Source organism: Ambystoma mexicanum, chromosome 2q (genome assembly GCF_040938575.1).
Source record: "Ambystoma mexicanum isolate Mex_15411 chromosome 2q, UKY_AmexF1_1, whole genome shotgun sequence".
NCBI lineage: Eukaryota > Metazoa > Chordata > Amphibia > Caudata > Ambystomatidae > Ambystoma > Ambystoma mexicanum.
This window is the reverse complement of record NC_090924.1, coordinates 350,026,440-350,049,501: the sequence shown is the minus strand read 5'-3', so window position 1 is coordinate 350,049,501 and position 23,062 is coordinate 350,026,440.

Here is a 23,062-nt window from a genome sequence, read left to right as displayed (position 1 = left end):
TGGTTTGTGTCTGGATCAAAGTCCCCAAGGTGTCACCTGTCCCCCGGGCCCCCCAGAATGCATGTGTCTCCTACGCCCCTGGTGGGAACATACTAACCCTGAGACTTAGAACCAAGCAAATGAATACCCCAAGAAGCCCAGAGAAGAAGGGTGCTGACCCCCTTACCACCAAGACTATGATAATACACCTTAGTCCATTAACCTGCTGGGAAGGATTTGGTCCTGGAACTACTGAGAGCTGGCAGAATTATTTATTTGGTTTAATGAGGATCCATGCATATGGGTGGGGGACAGTCAAAGGACAACTCAGGAATCCCTCAAAGTGGCCATCAGGGGACCCGCAGACTCCCAGACACTGGGGTATCAGAGGAAGGAGACTTCATTAGTATGCAGGAAGCCGTAGATTTGTAATCGAACCAGGAGAAATGTACTTGCTCTGTCAGAAGCAAGGAAAACATAAACAGACCCTTTTCTCCTGCTCCTCTTAGCGTGACAGGGATACAATGTTGCAAAATCCCTCCATGATTCCAAGTATGATAAACAGTTACACAGCCTTGCTAGAAGGTTTTCATATTCTTGATTCACAAGCTGGGAAGGAAAGCAGGACCCAGGTTGAGGAAGCAGATTCAGCTGGGAGTTGAGAGAAGATGTCATGCATCGCTAAGACCTCTCTAGAATTCAAATAGTTATTGGCCTTAATATAGCCTGAGGCCCTGACCCTATAAATGCACCTGACCCAAGGCATACAGCCCAATCAGAAGCCAATGCAGCCCCCTCTACACAGGCGCTACCTATGATGCCAAAGGCCAGCTAGTACAGTCGGCCAGTGTCATTTCATGGGAGAACTGGGTGGAGGAGAGCAGCATACCACGAGGGACGTCAGTTGTGGAGTTTTGCAGTGCAGAGGGCCGGAAGGTGGACACTTCGAAGGATATACTGCTGATATACTGCTGATATACCGCTGAGTGGGGAGGTTTCAGTAATGTGGAGCGAGATTTGCCTGTTTTGTGTGAAATTCTTGTAAGGAGAGTGAAAATCTGGTTGGAGAGAGAAAGGTAAGGAATACTGACTTTGAGGAGGAAGTTGATACTGAGCACAAGGAGAGGGATATCCTATTTGAAGGGGCAAAGAGAGATATTACCTTGGGAGGAAGGAGTAAGAAAGTTGATGGGAGCAGATGAAGAAAGAGGTTATCGCAGAGGATGAGAGGATTGATGAGAACAATTCTGATACGGATGGAGGGGTTAGTACATTTGGAGAGTAGGGAAGTAACACCTCAGAGACATAGAAGAGATATTTTGTCAGGTGAGGAAAGAGAGAGATAACATCTAGGAGAAGAAGTGACAAATTGAGTTGGAAAGGGAAAATAGAGAGGTCAACGTAAGGACAAAGAAGGAGGCTGGTGCAGAGCTGGAGATTTGTTCTTAGGGGAGAGATGACAGTCAGTGTGACAGAGGAGGGGACTGTGGCAAAAAGGAGTACAGGGCAGACATAGGAGAGAATTGCATTGTGAAGAGGCCATGGTATTAGAGTAGATGGTGTGGTTGGCAGGAAAAACAGAAGGGTTACCATCAGGAAAGATGGGACGAGGTTGAGATACTAGAGAGGGGAATAGATCTGGACCATCTGAGGAAGGAGGGATCAGGTAGCAAGGATAGAACGTTTCAGGGGGACTCTGTTGGTCAATATACTATAGAGGTGGGAGGTGGAATAAGACATTTTAACTGCACTGGGGATCACGGTAGACAGCTTATGATTACCCAGTATGCAACAAGACGCCAGAAAGATCATTGAGGGGACAAGTGAGTGGAAGGAAATATTATCGCTGCTAATCCTCAACAATGCATGACCGAGTATTCCGTTGGCGCCAACTATGAACCCTGCCTGGTGGGGCGCTCCTAACTCTCTGCCCCAAGAGGACACCAAGAGGAAAACATAGGCGATAGTGATTAGGGGGACCCCAAAACATCTATTGGTCTGAGAGCCAGAGATTCACATTCCCAGGAAGCCCAGTGTCATGCGACGCCTTGGATATTGGCATTTATGGCGCCGTTGGAGTGGCTACCGCACTTCTTGATTTCCAGCACGCTTTAAACTACGCACATGCAGCGGTCTAGTTCTTTCACGTCGTATGTACGTAGTACTATTTAGGCACGCCTCCTCTTGACATCTGAGCGTTGCAACCTTTCGGTCAGCTGTGTTTTTCCTTTGCTGCCGTTGTTGCGCTACGCTTTGTTTCCGGTCTCTTCCGGTTCTTTTTCCTTGTATTCTTTCTCTCCCTCTCTGCCCGTCCTCCCATCTGTTTATGCTACTTTTCAATGCGTGGACCTTTCTACGGGTTTCTTTTCTAGCGGCCTCGCCGCATCTTACTTTCACTTTCTGTCCTGCTGCCTATGTTTTGGGTTTTGGGTCCGAACTCCAACTCAACCGTCTCGGATTCCTGTGTCCACATTGGGATGAACACTCTTCTTCCAACTGAATCCTGCATCTTCCAATCCAGCTGCCACATTTCCGAGGGTTTTTTTGCCACGTTGGGCTTTTTCCCCTAATTCGTCCCTCCCGGGAGGGGGGTCCTCAGAGAAGTGCTCTCTAGTAGCCTTCACTGTGGCTTCCTCTCGTGTGAGACTCAAACTTCAAAACAAAAAGGAGAAGGACTACAGAGCCCATCGATCCTTGAGCCCAGTGGAAGAGGACATGATTTCCTCAGGTGAGGGGGTGGCGGAGGGAAAGTGGGACATTCAGCCTCAACAAGAAAACAAAGTTGACAGTTTGCAATGCCAAAAACCCACTATGGCTACTTCAGAGCAAGTACAAGAATTGGTAGCCGCAGTACAAAGTCTCTCATTAGAGATGCAAAACATGATGGCGGAAAACAATCTATTGAAGCAGATGGTAGCGACACGAGAACCTCAGTCTACTGACTTGCCACCGATGGCCCTATCCTCGGGCAAATACGCTGGTTCCCCTAAGACTCTAAAAGAGTTTCTTGATGCTTGCAGAGTGTATTTTGCTTTCAGAACCCGCACGTTTGCTTCAGACCATGCAAAGACAGGTTTTCTAATATCTAATATGACAGGCAATGCCGTAGCTTGGGCCACACCTCTTGTCACTGGTAACGATCTGATTTTACAGGATTTTAGGTCGTTCTTGGAATTATTGAAACAGACTTTTGAGTGTCCAGAACTGTCATTTGCAGCCGGGGAAGAATTATTAGACGCACGCCAAGGTCAGGCTGATGTTAGTACTTACATTTCTTCATTTAAAAGACTGGCTATGGAGACCGGGTGGTCTGATCAATCTCAGTACATCATCTTTCGTCGTGGTCTTAAAAAGGAATTGAAAGATGAACTGGCTCACTTTCCACGACCTGCTACGTTACCTGAGTTGATGACTGCCGCTCTACAGATGGAAACCAGAATGCAAGAAAGGCGTAATGAAAGACGGAAGCTAAGACCTTCATTCACCGGACATCCCCCTCCTCTCCCACCTGCTACCAAACGCACAGATGAACCCATGCAAATAGGTTTCACCCGGAGATGATTAACTCCCGAAGAAAGAAAGAGAAGGAGGGAACAAGGATTATGTGCCTATTGTGCTTCTGACAAACATACAGTACGGAATTGCACTGAATTACCCACCAAGCCGGCGGGAAACAAAAACCCTTGATCCTAGAAGGGATGGGAAATCGAGGGCCCTTTGTAGTCCCTATGTTACCATGACAATTGACGCATCCAACGTACCCGAAGACTCATGACTAATGGTGCTAACTGTTACGGTTACGATCAATGGGTCTCAAGTGGAGACACTAGCATTATTGGATTGTGGGGCCGCCGGGAATTTTGCTGACACCTTATGGGTGAACAAGGTCAGAGCAAAATGCATCGATCGAAGTCACGGACAAGACGTCGAAGGAGTGGATGGCCGACCATTGAGCTCGGGACCTATTCTCCAGACCACAGAACCTTTACCTCTCCGCATTCACGAGCATTCAGAGATCATTATCTTTGATATAATCAGAGCTGCACATTTCCCTCTGATATTGGGAATCACATGGCTACGTCAACACAATCCGAGCATCAACTGGAAGACTAACTGTTTGAGTTTTGATTCAAACCACTGTCTCACTGAATGCTTTCACAAGACACAGAATAAACCAGTGAAGACTTTTTCCAGCCCGCTCCTCTCTACTGTCAGCATAAATTCTCTCACCCAGGTGTTAGAAGAGTACAATCCAGTATTTGCCAACAGCACCCCAGCAGCATTACCTCCTCACAGACCAGAGGACTGTGTCATTGACCTGGTGCCCGAGCCCTGGTGCCTTTTGGTAGGATGTTTGCTCTCTCTAAGATGGAGAAGGAAGTACTCCGGAGATATTTGGATGATAACCTTTGCAACGGTCTCATTAGACCTTCAAAATCCCCTGCCGGTGCACCATTGTTTTTCATACCGAAACGAGACTCCAGAGACCTTCGGCCTTGTATTGACTACCGAGGACTGAACAAAGTGACAGAGAAGGATAGATATCCCATGCCACTCATTCCTGACATCTTAGAGGTCGTCCAGGGTGCCTCAGTATTCACCAAATTGGATCTGCGCAACGCCTATCATCTGCTCAGAATACATGCTGGGGACGAGTGGAAAATAGCTTTCAGGACACCCTTTGGGTTGTACGAGTATCATGTAATGCCCTTTGGGTTAGTAAACGCACCAGCAGTGTTCCAAAGGTTTATAGACAGAATTTTTTCAGATCTTCTGTTTGTGTCAGTTGTCGTATATCTGGACGACATTTTGATTTTTTCTAAAGACATGCCAGAGCACTTGATTCATTTGAAAGAAGTATTAAAGCGACTAAATCAACATCAACTATTGCTCAAGAAAGAAAAGTGTGTTTTTGGAGTCACAACAGTAACCTATCTGGGCTTTGTTCTCTCACCACAAGGTGTACAGATGGACGAATAGAAGGTAGATGCCATTCTTAAATGGCCTGCTCCATCGTCTGTTAAAGAGGTACAAAGATTCTTGGGCATGGCAAATTTCTACAGGCGCTTCATCCCGGGTTTCTCCGAGGTTACTCTACCTATAACAAATCTTCTGAAAAAGAATTCTATGCCATTCGTCTGGACCGCCCAAGCAGAAGAGAGTTTTCAACAGTTAAAAAAAAGGTTTTGCAGTGCTCCTATGCTACGACAACCAGATCAAGAGAAACAGTTCATACTGGAAACAGATGCTTCCACAGCCGCCATTGGAGCTGTTTTGCTTCAAGAAAATGACAACGAAGAACATCCAGTGGCCTATTTGTCTAAGACCCTTACCTCGAGCCAACAAAATTACTCAGTTATCGAAAGAGAACTCTTGGCCATGAAGAAGGCATGCGAGGTTTGGAGGCATTTATTACAAGGAGGAAGACATCCCTTTATAATCAGAACGGATCACAAAAATCTGCAGGTCTTACAGTCTATGTAATGTGTCAATTCCAGACAGGCCCAATGGGCTCATTTCTTTTCTCAGTATGACTTCAGCATCACATATATCCCAGGAAGTCAGAATACATTGGCCGACGCCCTTTCGAGGAAGACTCACCACTCCGGTGCATCCTCCGTTACTCCAGAAAGACTGTTCCCCAGGAATCGAATCATAGCAACCACCTCTACATTTCTACAACAAGTCAGAGAGGCTACAGCTACGCAAATTGAACCAAAAGGTTTAGCAAAGGCAGAAGGCCTTTTGTTTAGGAAGGGAAGATTGTGGATACCATCCAAAGAATTGCAAAAGAAGGTGCTTGCCTGGTGCCACGATCATAAGACAGCCGGACACAGGGGACAAGCCAACACCTTAGATCTGGTCAGGCAGGCTTTCTTTTGGCCAGGCTATTCCAGAGATGTTAAACAGTATGTGGAGACCTGTAGCGTGTGCAACCAGAGCAAATACAGCACTAAGCGACCTATAGGTTTGTTGAAACTGTTCCTGATCGTCCGTGGAGCCATATTACAACCGACTTTATCGTGGAGCTACCACATTCTAAAGGTTGTTCCTGTATTATGGTAACCATAGATTCACTCACCAAGATGGCTAATTTTTCTCCTCTTCCAAGTCTATCCACAGCAGATGCTATGGCTGTGATTTTCATCAGAGACATCTTTAAACTTCATGGTCTTCCTGATAAGATCGTCTCAGACCGTGGAAGCCAATATGTTTCCAAGTTCTGGAAATCTCTATGCAAAGCTCGGGGATTGAACGTGCATTATCGTCTGGGTATCACCCCCAGACCAATGGGCAGACTGAATGCTTAAATGCAAGCTTGGAGCAGTATTTACGAAGTTACACCAACTTGGAACAGGACAATTGGGTGGACTTACTACCTACAGCAGAATTTGCATATAATAACGCCAGTCACTCCGCAAGTGGTATGTCCCCGTTCTACTGTACGTATGGGTTTCATCCCCGATCTATCATCCCTCACTTTACCTTATCAACTTCTCTTCCGGCAGTGGATGAAGTGTTAACTCGGCTTAAAGACACCCATTAGAAGGCTAAACAAAATCTGACAGAGAGCCTCAAGATCTATAAGAGAAAGCCGATAAACATCGACAAGAAGTTCCCAAATGGGAAGAGGGTTCCAAGGTATGGCTTTCTACTAAATACTTACCACGATGGTCTCACCCATCCAAGCTTTCGCCACAATTCATTGGACCTTATCCAATCATTGCAAAAATCAATCCTGTGGCATTCCGTCTTAAATTGCCTCACACTTTAAGACGCATTCACCCGGTTTTTCATGCTTCATTACTCAGGAGTGCAGACCAGACTCGTATTTCTCGACCTCTCTCTGTCCCATCCTCTTCTGAAGCAACGGAATATGAGGTATCACACCTGAGAGACTCCAGATATCATAGAGGTCGCCTGGAATACTTGGTACATTGGAAAGGGTTCTCTTCTGCAGAAGACTCCTGGGAACCTCTTTCACATATTCAAGACCCCTTGTTACTCAGGAAATTTCACAGGGCAAACCCGGGGGCTCGAGGGGGCATACTGTCATGCGACGACTTGGATATTGGCGTTTATGGCACCGTTGGAGTCGCTACCGCACTTCTTGATTTCCAGCACGCTTTAACCTACGTACATGCAGCGGTCTAGTTCTTTCATGTCGTATGTACGTAGTACTATTTAGGCACGCCTCCTCTTGACATCTGCGCGTTGCAACCTTTCGGTCAGCTGTGTTTTTCCTTTGCTGCCGTTGTTGCGCTACGCTTTGTTTCCGGTCTCTTCCGGTTCTTTTTCCTTGTATTCTTTCTCTTCCTATCTGCCCGTCCTCCCATCTGTTTATGCTACTTTTCAATGCGTGGACCTTTATACGGGTTTCTTTTCTAGCGGCCTCGCCGCATCTTACTTTCACTTTCTGTCCTGCTGCCTATGTTTTGGGTTTTCGTGGTTGTCCGAACTCCAACTAAACCGTCTCGGATTCCTATGCACACATTTGGACGAACACTCTTCTTCCAACTGAATCCTGCATCTTCCAATCCAGCTGCCACATTTCCGAGGGTTTTTTTGCCACGTTGGCCTTTTTCCCCTAATTCGTCCCTCCCGGGAGTATGGTCCTCAGAGAAGTGCTCTCTAGTAGCCTTCACTGTGGCTTCCTCTCGTGTGAGACTCAAACTTCAAAACAAAAAGGAGAAGGACTACAGATCCCATCGATCCTTGAGCCCAGTGGAAGAGGACACGATTTCCTCAGGTGAGGAGGTGGAGGAGGGAAAGTGGGACATTCATCCTCAACAAGAAAAGAAAGTTGACACCCAGAGCCCACAGTGAACGGTGGAGGACTCGTCCCCCCATCTCCTCTGACCCCTGGAAGGAGGAGAAGCCCTCCTTGGAGATGAAGAAATATATGTTTATTTTTTCTTCAGATTATCTTTTGGTGGAGGCTTGACAAGACTTTGCAGGGACTCCATTTTTTTGACTCATCGAAAAAATGGGGACCTTTTGATTTGCACCTGTCACCAGAACTTTGGTTTGTGAACTTTTAGAATATGAAAAGTTAATTGGCAAACACCTTTGGAGCAAGACGGGAAGCCCCTATTTTCGTTGAGCCCTTTATTGACACTCACTGTCCTTCCCCTCCCCTTCTACCCAGAGAGTTTGAGCCAGCATCCTGGCACCTCGTTTGTTGAGTTTTGCCATCATCCTGACAGGTTCTCTTAAGGTTTGTGGTAAAAGGTTAATGAACGCCCTTGAAATAAGCTTCTGGTGCCTGGTATCAGTTCAGGAAGCACAGGGACAGTCGTGGTGGCCCTGTGAGTTCGAACACTCTAACCTCTGTGAGAGTCCTTTCCCTTTTAAGCTAGCCTGAAGCACTGTCCACACACTGGATAATCACCACCCTGAACAGTCTGGGTAAGTTACAAACCTCCCTGTGTATTAGGTTTGTCTAATTTGTGTACAGTGCTTGCATTTATCATTTCTTTGTGTCAGGCAATGTGTGTGTCGACCAGTGTCATCCACTAGGCAGGGTAGAAGATTTAGTAGACGGATTTTGCAATGGGGAAATGTGATGGGTTGAACCAGTGAGAGTTATTTATCTTTATTGAAAATCTGCTCCAGATGTTATCATTCAGAATATATAGAAAGTAGGGCAATGACTTTCGAATGTGCCATATGACCAACATTTTCTAAACGAAAATCAGGGGACAGACCAACCAATCAGTTGTAGAAAACTGGAAGAAGGAATCAGGGAGCAGGATACTTAAACTTGCATATGACTCATTGATGACGTCTTCTTTTCTTAGTACTCAGTCTTTTTTTATGTACGAGTTACACTATTCCCCCGTTAGCATATCAAAAATGTAAGGGAGGTGGGGTACTTGTTTTTGGTGTCAGGTAGAAAGTACATTTAGACATGTTGCATGTTTTGTTTTTATGCAGATTTGCTCTTTTTTGTTTTCATTTCTTTTTTTATAAATGTATTTATCCCTTCATTTTATTGTCATGATTCGGGTTTTGTCGCACTTGCTGGCTCGATCATGTTACGTCAGGATATATTATGTCATGTTTCATTACGTGTTTTCACATTAATGACAAATGTCAAGCACATTGAAGTTGCAATAAGGTAGCAGAAAGCACTTCACAAAATACCCAAAGAAATAAATAATCCACGTGTGCAGGACAGGGGTCATAATGCCTGTAAAAGACATGAAAATGTAAACTAGTAAGCTGACTCTACACCCCTATTGAACCTAAGAGCCCACGCTGCCCTCTATTAACAGGACAAGCTAACTGCAGCAAATGTTTAGATGGGTAAACAAGAATGGATTATTCAGATTAACTCCCAGAGAAGCCAACCTCGGCTCAAGAGACATCCCGCCTCTGAAACCACTATAAGGATCGTTAGGAAGTACCTAGCAGGCCTACGCCTCAAGACCCCCAGGAAGCCGAGTCCAGTTATTTTATCCTTGAGGACAACAATTAGAAATTCAACCTTTAAGGGGGGTGGCTACCGCGTATGGTGTGAATCTGCTCGAGGAGTGAGCTTCGGCCTGAAACCCAGCAGATCCTACAAGATCTTGATTTTCAGGCGACGTCACTACATGAGGACCGAAGGATCCACAACCTGATCCTCCAGACACTATCCTGAGAATGTGCCATTCTCGGGTGAAGACTGAGACTCAAGGATTTGAAGCTGTGGCCATAATCTAAAATGTCACCATGCACCAGAAAGGATTAGATCCTCTGGGGCTCTGGGAGGCAAACCCACCAACAGTGAGGGGGGGAAGAAAAGATCCCCCGCTGCAACAAAGTACCCATCTACCTGGTAGATGTGACCACAGAAGCTATAGCTGCGATGGGCAAGGAGGCGCTGGCGCAAGGAGTGCAGTGAAGTGCTGGATACCGGCGCATTGGGCACCGGGAGCCTGAGGCAGTGATTCTGTGTGAGGGGAAGGGGGGGAGGAGAAGACACAGTGTTCAGGCATAGGAGGCTTGGAACACAGGGCTGGCACTGGGGAATGCAAGCCATGGGCTCGTGGGTGGGCGTGAACTCCCCCCTCCATTTTCGCGAGAGACAACGGATATTGGAACTGCAGGTGGTTTGGAGGGAGCCAGGATTTCTAATATACGGAGGAGTGGAGACCAAAGAGAGGTGAAGAGGGGAATGCAGGGAGGCTGGTGCCCCCGTGGCAGATGGGGGGAGGTGGCCACAACTCCAATGTTGACATGCAGTCCACACCGACATGCCAGGCAATCTAAGATGGAAGCCGTTACCAATAAACCTCAGTCCAGAATGGCAGAAAGCTCACAAGGTGAAGCAGAAGTAAGAACCCTGAGGGGATCTGATCCCTGGGGAAAAATGTATCCTGACAACGATAGCTGATCTTAGGGCTTTGATGGAGGGCATGAGAACGAGTGAACGCAACAGCAGAAACATTGGTGGAAACAGTGAATCAAACGGAGACCCTGAAGAAGCAGGTGGAGATCTTGATACAGAGGATGATGATGCTGGAAGATAAGGTGCAGGAGGCAGAAGTCAGAGCGACATGGAACAATCTATGGATTCTGGGAATGCCAGAGTGGGAGGAAGCGACTGACCCAACACACTTTGTGGAAAACATGCTTCTTTAAGAACTAGCACCTGGCAAGCTGTCTCAGGGACTCACAGTGGAAAGAGTGCCCAGTTCTTTAGCCGGGAGCCCCCCTCCTGGAGCCCCACAGACGCTGATCATAGCGAAGATGACGCTGATCATAGCGAAGATTTTCAATTACAGACACCGGGAAGGTATACCAAAGTTCTTATGACAAGGAGGCAAAATCTGCAGGAATAACTCCAATCTGGTGATATATCTGGACTGCACTGGAAGAGGAAACAATATGAGGCCACTTAGGTTCACCATCGCCATAATCAGTTACAGTATATGCTGATATATCCAACGAAGCACAGTATAACACAAAAGGGGAAGTAAAACTTCTTTGACTCAACTGACAGTGTGCACCAATGGATGGATCTACAAGGCCTGCCGCTGCACCCAGGGCTTAAACAGACTGAGCCGCTGGGCAGAGGGAATCAGGAATCGATCAAACACCATTACCTGGGTTCTAAGATCCTCGAGAACCAGGATAAGCAGCGCTCTGCCCACTAACAGGCAAACAGAAATGCAGGACTGGTGGATACGTCACTGATGAGCACTGTCGTGATTGGGGCTAGTAGAAATGTGGGTTCAGGGAACACTTGACTGGCAGCGTTGCCAGAGGATAAACTAGGACTGGGTGCTTTCCAAGGCGCGTCCGAGACTTGAAGTTCAACTAAGGAACCCGCCCTCACTGAAAAGAACAATTGGCTGAGGTTACACCTGACACAGTCCCTCGGTGCATGGAATGGTGACTGGACAAGGTCCCACTGCTCACCGAGCAGGCTCACTGAGGCACAGAAGGTGTCATCTCGAATAGCCAAAGCTATTGAGGACATTTTTGTTCACGTTTGTAGTATTGTTGACACGGGTGGGGATATGTTGCTCTGTTGTCTATGTGAGAAAGAGCAGGATGAAGGGATTAGCGCAGGGCGCAGCTCCCGCCAGCGTGACAGCCCACTATTGCTTAGTAGGGCATGCCAGGACAGAAGGTTGGATGTATGGGAAGTTACGGCCCTAAACAGCTGATTCAAACATAAAGGTACTGACATGGAATGTAAGGGGGCTAAATGGATATGTTAAGCGGAATAGGGTCTATACTTATCTGAGAAGGAGGTGGCTCTCCATAGCACTGCTCCAGGAGACACACCTGAATAAAGATAGGTAGGAGAGCATGCTTAAGAGGAGGGCATGGGAGAACTATGGAGCCATGATTTCCACCTATGCTTGAGGGGTTCTTGCATGGATCTGAAAGGATACCCCACTAATAGTGCATAACATACAGAGGGCCGAGGAGGGCCGGTTCCTACTAGTGAGGCGGTCCATCTAAGGAAGAACAGTGTGTATTATAAACACGTATGCCCCGAACATGGAGACATCTTCGTTCTTAGATACCATACTGGGTATAATAGCATCCCATAGAGGCACACTGACAGATCAGATGGTGGAGGCCACAGGTCTTGATGGCAACATGGATGCTCTGGAAGGTGGTTGCAGCACTTGGCCTAACAGAAATCTGGAGGAAACATAAACCGGACATACAGGGGTTTTCCTTCTACTCGCTCCATCACAAAATATATACAAGAGTCGACTTTCTGTTTGCGGGGTGGAACACACACCGGAATTCGTAGACTTGCGTTATATGGGTAGGACACTCTCGGATCACGCACCACTGATCACTACACTCCTGGGCCGGGGACCTAGGGCGGCAATCCCTACTTGGAGATTGACAGCTGAGGCGCTGATGGAACTAGTGTATAGAGAAAAGCGTAAAAGAAGTGGTTGATGGATACTTCTTAGAAAAGAAACATAGTGTCTCGGACAATTACCTGGTCTGGGAGGCATTCAAAGTGTTGCTGCAAGGGGAGTGTGTGACTAAGATGGATGCAGTGAAAGCCCTGTTGATGAGATCTCTGGGTTTCATCGATGAAAAGCCCGGGAGGATAACTCAGCGGCAGCATGCTCGCCTTGGAAACAAGACGACATGAAGCAGCACAAGTTCGATCCCCGGGTCCGCGCTTAGAAACCTCTGGGTGTTAAGCAAGTTCTAAATATGCAACTAAGACATATTCCTATAACAGCGCCTCGATGCCCCCGGGCTGTGCGAGCACTTTAAAAATGTAAAATAAATTTAAATAAATAAATAAAAAAGATCAGGTTACGGGAAGCAACAGGGCCGCAGGAGAACGGGAGCGAACTAGCTCTGGCGCGCCTTGGCAACAAGTGCATGGAACTGTGGGATAAACTAGGCAAGCATAACTATGCAGTGTATAGCGAGAGACTACATGCACAAGGGGACAAACCTGGTAGGATCCTGGCTATTAAAAAGGGAAAACATTTTTAGCTGAAATAACTGATGAATGTGGGAAACGGTGGCTGGCCGGTTCGAAGATGAATAGTAAGCTTGGCAGCTTATATGCGAAGCTTTATGAGAAAAGAACCCAGGCGGAGGAAGGAGAGATAATAAACACACTTAATAATATTGTAATACCCATGCTCATAGGGGAAGAAAGGGAGGGACTGGAGATGTAGATAATGAACAGGAGATAGGCTATCTCACAACTCCCAACAAATGAAACCCTGGGAAGCGATGTCATCCCTGCTGAGTTTTATAAGACATACAAAACTCAACTAGCTGGGAAGTTACTGCACATGCTGAACGCAGCCTATGAGAGGCCATCAGAGTGCGAATACTGAAAGAAGGCAAGGCGGTGGATCCTATAAGCCCTTATCAATGTTTAAGACGGATATTAAAGTGCTAAGCATGATCCTGGCCAGACAACTGCAGACAGCCTCACTGATACACCCGGATCAAACCTGGTTTGTTTTGCATCGAAACACAACACACAATCTACAGAGGCTGCACTATGTCCTGAGACACATGTGGGAGACCCTGGAAGACTATGCGGTGGGGTCACTGGACGCGGTCAAAGCCTCATTTGTCTCGGGATGGCTCTTTCCTGTGATGCGAAGATTTGGGGTGGGCGAGGGCTTCCTTTAAATGGTTTTGCATTATTTACAGGGACCTGACTGCAAGGATCAAAACTAGGTGAACTTTCTCCAGGGCCTGGTCCATCCAGACGGGCATGAGCCAAGGATGCCCTCTTTCGCCCATGCTATTTGCAATGGTCATGGAACCGCTGGCGGCATACCTCTGTGCTGAATTGGCAAATGTGGCAATTCCAATAGGGGAAGCGCGTCATTTAATATCACTGTATGCCGATGATGCACTACTGTATGTAAACAACCCTGAAGTCAACCTACCGTACATCCTGGAGGTGGTCGGAAACTTTGGTAGGCTCCCAGGCATAATGGTTAATTGGGAAAAGTCTTGCATATTTCCTTTGGCAGCACTAAAACTTAAGTTCGAGCTGCAAGAATTAAAGATGCTGCTAACTTGGGCAGAGGAGTTGTTGAGTACTTAGGAACAGAGATACACCATGCGATTTTGGATACGCCTGGCTCTAATACAGAAAAGGCATTGGCTGGCCGATGATAAACCTATGGAAGAAGTTGACGCTCTCGCTTATTGGACGGATATCACTGGCTAAGTTGATCCTTCTCTGTCAGACGCTTTATTTTTACATGAATATCCCCATCAAGATAGGTCAAAAACACTTTGCAGCACTGAATGGTATGTTGAAAAACCTCTTCTGGGCTGCGGCAATGAAGGGAATAGCTCTTAAAATACTTACAGATTGTGTGAGCAGGGAGAACTCCAACTCCGTAATTTTGAATTTGATTATTTGGCAGTGCAGCTGCAGTTCGTGGTACTCTGGCTTGCAGATGACGAAAATATGGAGACCACACTGCTCTCCCCCCAAACTTCCCCAATACACAATGAAGGAAGCTCTCTGGGTACAACCCATTGGTAGTACGAACGACCCTGAGCTATTGACCCTGAGTAGAAGGCTATGGGACTGAACCTTGAGGATAGTGCGCTGAGAAAATCCATACTCACCCCACATCCTGAGTTCACAAAATTTCTTAGGACAGAATGACAATGTGGGACTACAATTAAAGAGATAGGGAGAAGAGTGCGGAGGTCTGGGGAGATTTCTTTGAGGATGTACGATGGTGTGACCTTTTTTCAGAAAATGTACTGTGATTGCTGATGAGCAGTTTTTGTTTAATGTTTTAGATTTGTGGTTTAACCATTTCATCTTTACTTTTCTTGTGGTCATGCCCACATAAAACAATCCACTTTGACACTTAATTCTGTAGATTGCAGTTTTAGTAAAACAGGTCAGAGAATAGTTCAATAGAATATTCTTGCCTGTATGTGGATGTTGAATGACATTTCCTGCTATTATAATATTACAGTTAATGCATTTCATGCACAGGATTGTTCCTTTCAAGTTTGCTTTCGCTCTTGTGTCAAGTGTATGTATAGCATGCACTAAAGAGTTCTTCAATTAGTCACTTTTCTTGTATGCAAAAAGCAGCAATTCACTAAAGCATTTTTGGAGTTCAGGATCAGCATGTAACATTTTCCAATTTTGTAATACATTTTTTTATTTGTTTGCTCTGCTATGAAAAAGTGGTTATACATAACAAATTAGGGGCATCTTCCTGAGCCTTTTGTTCCAATAACTCCTGCCTTGTGACATTATCTATTTTCTCCACAACTCTTGTTAGAGTTACATTATCATAATTTATTCGTTTTAATTTGTTTGGTAATTCTTGTTTTTTAATGTGAAATTCATGATCTTCAGAAACAATCCTTTTATACCTTATGAGCTGACTGTAAGGTATTCTGTTTTTTAACCGTATAGGGTAAAAGCTGTTACCCATAAGTATGTTATTCCTATCTGTAGGTTTAGTGTAGATCGTTGTTTGCAATTTTTAATCTTTGACATATATTCGTACATCCAGATAATCAATGTCAAATGTACTCATTTCACTTGTAAATGTGATTTGATGGTGAATATGATTCCTATATTCGAACAAGCCTAATAGATCTTGTTCAGTACCATTCCAGATCCCAAAAACATGATGAATAACCCTCTAATTTATCTTGAGAGAGAATGGAAGTTCCAGAAGTTTGTCATTAGTTATTTAGAAGTGTAAGTTTATAGTCCTTTGGGACTGACTTTTGTTCATATATTTCATATAATCGTTTTTTATCTCCTGCAAAGATGGCCCACTTAATCACATCTAGTGAAGATTTTTGACTTCCACAGACGATCACTAAGCATTTTTTTAATTTGACTACATTTGTGAGTAGTTAGCAATAAATATACTACTACGCTCAGACAAGAGTTTAAATGGTTAACAGCTGGGTTTTGTCTCCCTTAATTACAGATTAGTGTTTTGTTTTTAATCATTAAGATTCTTGGCACATTGGAAATTCGTTTGGTGATTTGCAACATAAACTATCCGGTCAGTAATAGAGAAGGTAATTTGGTTGAGAGTATTCTGCTAAATTCATTTATATTAAATACATACATCTTATTAAATTGTAAATCCAATGGTTCAGCTCCCAGAAGAAGAAAAGATTACTCTTCGAAATGCGTATGACTAGAACATATATAGATACCGTATGAATTTGTGTTGATTCAAGAAACCTTTGGAAATTGATGTGCATACATTTCAATGTACATTTATATATTTTGGAATCATTTTGGACAAAAATTAAGGAAAGACCTCCTGTTTTTCAAATCAACACTTGTGTGTGAATGCGTTATACATGTATTGGTAAAAATGTTGTTTTACATTCTTTAATTTAAGTAAATTTAATGTATAAATAATTATGATGGAATTGTATTCTTTTTGTCTAATATATATGACCTATTTATCAAAAAGAGCTCTTTGTCAGCTCAGTGTAGAGTGTGGAAGACCAGCCCTGATATTACGATATTAAGGGAAAGAGATTGTATTTTATAGTTGGTTTATAGGGGTAGCTAGACCCCTACATTCTCCCAACAGATAAGAAATGTAACTGAAATCTGCAGAATCTAGAGTGCACCTAACATATTCTATATCTATTTCCCCCTTTCCTATCATCTTATCTTCCGCTTGCTCATTTTCTTTCTTCAATCTAAGTTCTGGATATTTATTGAAGGAACACAGTCCACCATTCCACGGACAAGCCAAGGAGCTCTGCAAATACTATGGTGGTGGTTTGGTGAAGTCTGAAAGCCTATCAACATAACACAACATAACATATATTAGCAGAGGATAGGGTGCTAGACAATTTTTTTGCACTGCATTTTAGGTGACATGTGTATTATTGGAACTATGTCAATATCAGAGAGTAGGCTGTTTGGATTGCATCAGAAGAGTACACATGAATACCCAGATGTGCATGTACAGCTGCAACAGTTGCAAGAGTAGCAGTAACGAGAACATAGAAACATTTCAGAGTGACCAATCTTTGAAGAAGGGTGGCAGGAACACAAGACAAAGGCAACCATGAACCAGATGTTATTTCAAATAAGGGGCTTATGGACAGATTTGATAAATGAGGGCACCTCTTGGTGACTGTATGTTTATAGGTGGTTTAGAGAGGGATAAAATTTAGTTAATGTATGAAAGGGTATATTATCATGATACATGTGTAATACGTACATTTTAATGTTGTAATCAAAACATGGTTTTAAAATAAACAGTGCACATGAAGCAAAGGCAATCAAGCTAGAAGACCTTCCCTAGAGGAAAGTCCTAATTTTACCAAACTGTGTTCTGCTGAGCATCAAGCCTTTACGAACTGGACGTATTGTCTCTGCAGTCACACGTTAGGCAGAATTTGCTTTTATTATACGAAAAGCTATTGGATCCTCCAGGAAACCCCCTATTTATGGATTTCCAACTCCTGTTGGAATTGGACTGTGATTTATGGATTAAGGTTCTCAAAGATAAATGTACAAGTCTTCTTCTAACTTTGGGGATCCTTTGCTGGTCGAAATAATGTTTTAGCTGAATGATTAGTGTGACACCTGCAATTTGAATACAAAGTATGCCATGTATGACAATATAGCCCATTTAGAAAAGAGATTGTGGGACCTTGCAGTCTGTTTTAGAAGGTTTCCTAAGACAAAATGGCAAGGTTATTTCATAAGATTCAGATATAATCTTCGTCCTCCATTACAGATTATGGGAATATGAGAAAAGAGTGTACCTATGGCACAAGTACTTAGGTTTTGCATGAGATTGAGATAGAAAAAAATGTTTGTCAATTTTTGCTGGATTATAGAGTCATGGGGCCTCATTACGACCCAGGCGGTAAGTTACCGCCTGGGCCGTGACTTTACCACCATGGCGTAAACTGCGTTTACGCCATGGTAGTTGGCGGACATACCGCCCCATTCCGACCTTGGCGGGGCGGTAAGTCCCCAATCCCCATTTACCCTTCCCCATTCCCATTTTTGCCCCATAGGGCATAATGGGAGTGGGGAAGGCGTTAATTACGCCACCGTAAATTACGGTGGCGTAATTAACTCCATGGTCCCTTAGCGCCATGGATTTTAACACCTGCTAAAAGCAGGTGTTAAAAGCTCCATGGCGCTAAGGGACCTCGTACTCAGGCGGTAAGGGTCGGCGCTGTTTACGCTGCCGTAAACCCCTTACCGCCTGGGTCGTAATGAGGCCCATGCACTTCAGTAAATGTGTTGATAAGGCTAGTGTGCTGGGTTGCAGGTTGTTTTGCCTTGTAAGGCCTACTCTTGTGCGCTCTACCACCTTGAAGCGTTTTAGCTGCTAAATGGAATTACCATAAATGATCTTGCACCCAAATAACCGGACTGACTCAAAGAATATGGCAAATTACTAATTTATTATTAGCCTAAAAATGAAGTAGGGCAATCTCGAGAACAACCGGCAGTAATTCACGCACTCACACCCAAATGTGATTATACAAAGGTTTTATACTTTGATATGCATCATATATGATGTCATCCTACGTGCCTTCACTAAAACTTATTGAAGGGAGGGATTGGTTAAGGGAACATATGTATCCATAGTATATATAAATGTTAATAACTTCATTGGCTGCCCCTTAGCTGGTGGGCATGCCTAAAACCACCTCTAAATATGTATAGTACTGATTATAATAGAAAATACAGCATGTTGCTACATAGACCCTCTGATTGGTTGGCATACTTTCCCAACTTGGACTTTAGGCTCATTAGCAGCACATAAGCAAAACGAAACTCAGGTGCTGGAAGCAACGTCCGACTACTTCCCACTTTTCCAATTAGTCCATCATTTCTCATCGGTCAGGCCCCAAGCCAAGGCTTCTCCTTTGTAGTTGACCTTGAAGCCTGCTCTCTGTTATCGGATATTCAAGGGAGTGTAGGCACACTATTATCTTCGTTTGGGCGTAATGAATAGTCCTTGTTTTCAACTTCTGAATCACGTATGAGGAAACTACAAATGTGTCCATCTCAACCTTCTATTTACTGCTATTTGATTCAATTGAATTGGGTGTCATTGCCCTTTGTGGCCTCCAGAGACTTGCTCACTCCATCCTACATGGATTTTCTGCATCTTTAATTGTCTTATACTTGACTCTTGCAGATGTTTTCTCCTTCGCTTAATCTACGAGAAATATGTCTTATGTATATGGATTATCCTGTTGACTCCCCTTGTGCCTCGCAATTTTTCCTTGAAGTCGAGTCCTTGATCCCAGGCCAATAGACTCCTCTTTATTCCTCACACAAAGCTGTTTTTTTCAGTGTCTCCGAACTCTGCAGCCCTGGTCTGTCTCCAAGGTAGCTCTTATGGTTTTAATACAAGTCTGATGTCCATCTTTCCATCATGCCCGCTTTAGCCATGTTATGTTTTTCTCTGCAGCAAGCTTCTATATGTCTCATCTACCTTGCGTTTCTGCGCGTATACATTTATTAATCAGTAGGTTACTTTATCTTCTTTGCATATATGATTTCTTCATATTCGATGACATGTTTCTCTTGTTACTTCAGTTACATCTTTATTCTTTGAGTATTTGCATATTGTTTCCGTGATTCTCAGTATCGTTCTTCTATGACGTCACTCTGCCCGTGTCAGATTTCTCTTATAGCTTTATGATGTCCAATGGTGTGTGCAGACATCCTTCCACCCTCTCAGTGTGAGGATACATTCGATACGGTTGTCTGAGTGCATATCGTCTTTCATACACTTGATGCCAGGGTCGTATTGGCCCCTCGGCCGTTCGTCGGTGGCCAGGCCGAAATCGTCCCTGGGAAGTGGGGGCCGGTTTCTGGCCATGCCTGGGCCAGTTTGGAAGAAAAGAAAATGAAAAATAAAATATAATTTTTTTTCAAATTATTATTTTTTTTTTTCAAAAAGCCTTTCATCCTTTTTAGGTCAATAAATGAGTACCAACACAGGTTAGGTGATATTGTATGCATATATGTTCTATAAAACTGAGCTTAAGAGTAAGTGCTATACAATAACATATTATCATTTGGCCTTGGACGTCTACTTGGATTCACAGTAATTTAGTGTACTTAGGAACAATCCTGTTTTGTCAAGGGGTGAAAGGTCATCTTTCAATGCTTCCCGGGATGTCACTTTGGGGTGGCGTCAAATGACATCACTTCCGGTGATGTCATCAGGGGTCAAGGGTCGTGAGGCGAGGGGTGGGCCACTTTTCTTTGGGTGACCGGGCCTATTTCTTGATGAGGTATTGGGATGGGACCTGGTGTCTCACATAAGGCTATTCTCCTACTGTTCCAGTATGACAGAGGCGACGGGGCGGGAACTAGGGATAATATTTCCACCTGCTCCTCTATACTTGCCAGCTCCCAACTAACTGCCCTCTAAGATCTTCTTCCACCTTAATCTACACACACAGACTGCTCACAGATGACCACCCAGGCACATCAACATGAGCCAAGCCACGACTAAGTTCTCTTTAGCCCTATAGCACTCTCTCACATCAGCATGTAACCAGACCCAAAGTGCAGTAGTCTGGTAGATTTTGTGTTGCTCCCTATGGGTAGAGGAGGGAAAGTAGCTGAGCTGTGTGGCTTCCCCTGATGTTTGCAGTGAAGCAGGCCCAGGCACCACCACCACCGCTCAAGATGTAAGTAAAAGTGAGCTTCTACCAGCAGGAGCTCAACAGGATGGTGTTAGAGGTACCCAAGTGCTACACCAGCCTCAGCCCAGTGGGCTCTGATGCCTTGCGCAGACATCGAATTCCATGAGAGCAGTGGAGCGACCTGATCAGTGTGACAGAAGGACTTCCATGTATCTGATAATGGGGTTCCCAGCGATGGTAAATGGATACGAGAGCTTGAAGTGGGAAGGCCTCTCAGGCAGGATGTTCTGCCACAGTGCTGCTGGGTCAAGGTAAGAGATCTGCTCAATATATATTGCATGTTACTGCATACCATTCACTCTGCACCCCATAGAACACAAATGAGTGAACGAAACACTCGGTCCAGCTATGACATTGTCTACACTGCATGCATGTACATAGCATGTAACGTATGGCAGAGGCCTCAGCTGTACGGAGTTGGCCTGTGGGATCATACACTTGTCATTGCTGCTGCTCTTCTCTTTCAGAGCTGTGACCCATAGCTTTAGAGCTGAGTCCCACAGAAACCATTCAGTCCAAGTCTCTATTATCTTCAATACAGTCTTTGACTCTTCACTCTTCGGCTTCCAATGTTTCCACACAAGACAATTCTGCATTCTGTACAGTTCCTAAAATAGAGTTTTTGTTCCATTTTATGTCATGTTAATATTATTTATAGCGCGCATGACCGCCCAAATACATCTTAGCACGAGGAGCAAAGGGAACAGATTAGTCGACCTGCTTAGGGAAATAGACATTTTTAAGAAGACGCTTAAGGTGGTTCTCTGTTGCCCTAAGGTTAGGAGGGAGATCATTCCATAGTTTTGCTGCGGCGAACGAAAAAGCTTATCTGCCAACCCGTGACAGGCGGAAACATAGGAACTGTAGAGTTCCTAAAATAGAGTTTCTGTTCCATGCATTGCATTGCGCCTCTCTTTCGGTCTGCCGAAGGGCTATGCTTCTTACATCGCTTCGACACCACTGGCAGGAGGGCTATACAAATATACATATAAGATAGCATAGCATAATGTCGATTTTCTATGGCCGTTACATTTTTGATCATGCGTCTTCTCAAGGAAGTGATCCGAATTCTACATAGAATGAAATTGACTGGATGGAAATAACAATATTACAACTGATATGCGGCAAAAACTGTGATTTCAGTACACACATCCTTTGTGTCTTGATTTATACGTTTGCTTCCTATGCTCTTTTATTGCTGGAAAAAGACAATGGGCCTCATTACGAGGTTGGAGGTAGCCATGGAGCTAATTCCCCATTCACCAGGGCCATTCCCCATTCCCATTTGAGCCCCCATAGGACTTAATGGGAATGGGGAAGGCGCTAATAACGGTACCGCAAATTGCGGTACCATTATTAGCTCTAGAGTCCCTTTGCAGGTCCAGTCCTTAACGCCTGCAAAAAGCAGGCGTTAAGGAAGGACCCGCAAAGGGAACTCGTAGTAGGGAGGTAAGGGATTACCGGCACCGGTGCCCTTACCGGTGCCGGTAATCCCTTACCTCCCACCTCGTAATGAGGCCCAATGTATAATTAAGCATATAATGTGTTATTATCATTATTGTATTTTTGCTTAGTCATGATCATATTAAATATGTGCGTGCCTAGATGCAAATTATTGGCTGCTTTTTTATTGTTTTTACTGATTATGTGTAGGTTTATGGTAAACCAATTCACAGTATGAAATAAATAAATACAACTCATACTTTTTAATTAGTATGTTGAACATACTAAAATTGACAATCTACAGAATTCGAGGAAAAGTCATTTTTCGCTGTGTCCAAACGAGGTACATTTGCTGCTATTCTATATCACAAGCAGAGTACAGAAGCACTTGCACCGTTACTTGCTTCCTCTCAGAGGTCAAGGTCCTAAAAAAGTATGTGGGTGGGGCTCGTTAACAGTATCACCAGAAATTAGCATAAAAGGTGGGGGACTCCTGCAAAAAATCGGGGGACTCGGGCCACCCGCATGTAACCCCGACTTGAGCCCTGGCTTCCTCTTGTACATGCTCCAAGACAAAACACTTGGGAGGCGCCAGCTAGATACTCTGTCAAGCTTACAGGGCGCCATTTTGTTGTCTGGATTCCCCACTGAAATGCATTCCGGGACATGTCGTTCTGCTTTTCTTCATGCGAGCCAGGCTTGTGCATGTCATAGCCGGTTGAACTGTCAGTCTCAAGACCACACTGGGCTTGCATAGCTGTACATTTTGGGGAATTGGTTTTCTGGCGCCAGGAGAAATCATGATGTGTACTGCCTGTCTTGCTGGAACATTCCAGCTATCAACTAGTGTGGGATGAAGGAAACAATAGCCCCATATTCATACACTTTATGCTTGGTCCTTATATGGCAAACCTTTTTTGAGAATATTAATAGTGAGTGTCAGCCCTACTTAGACATGCATCCAAGT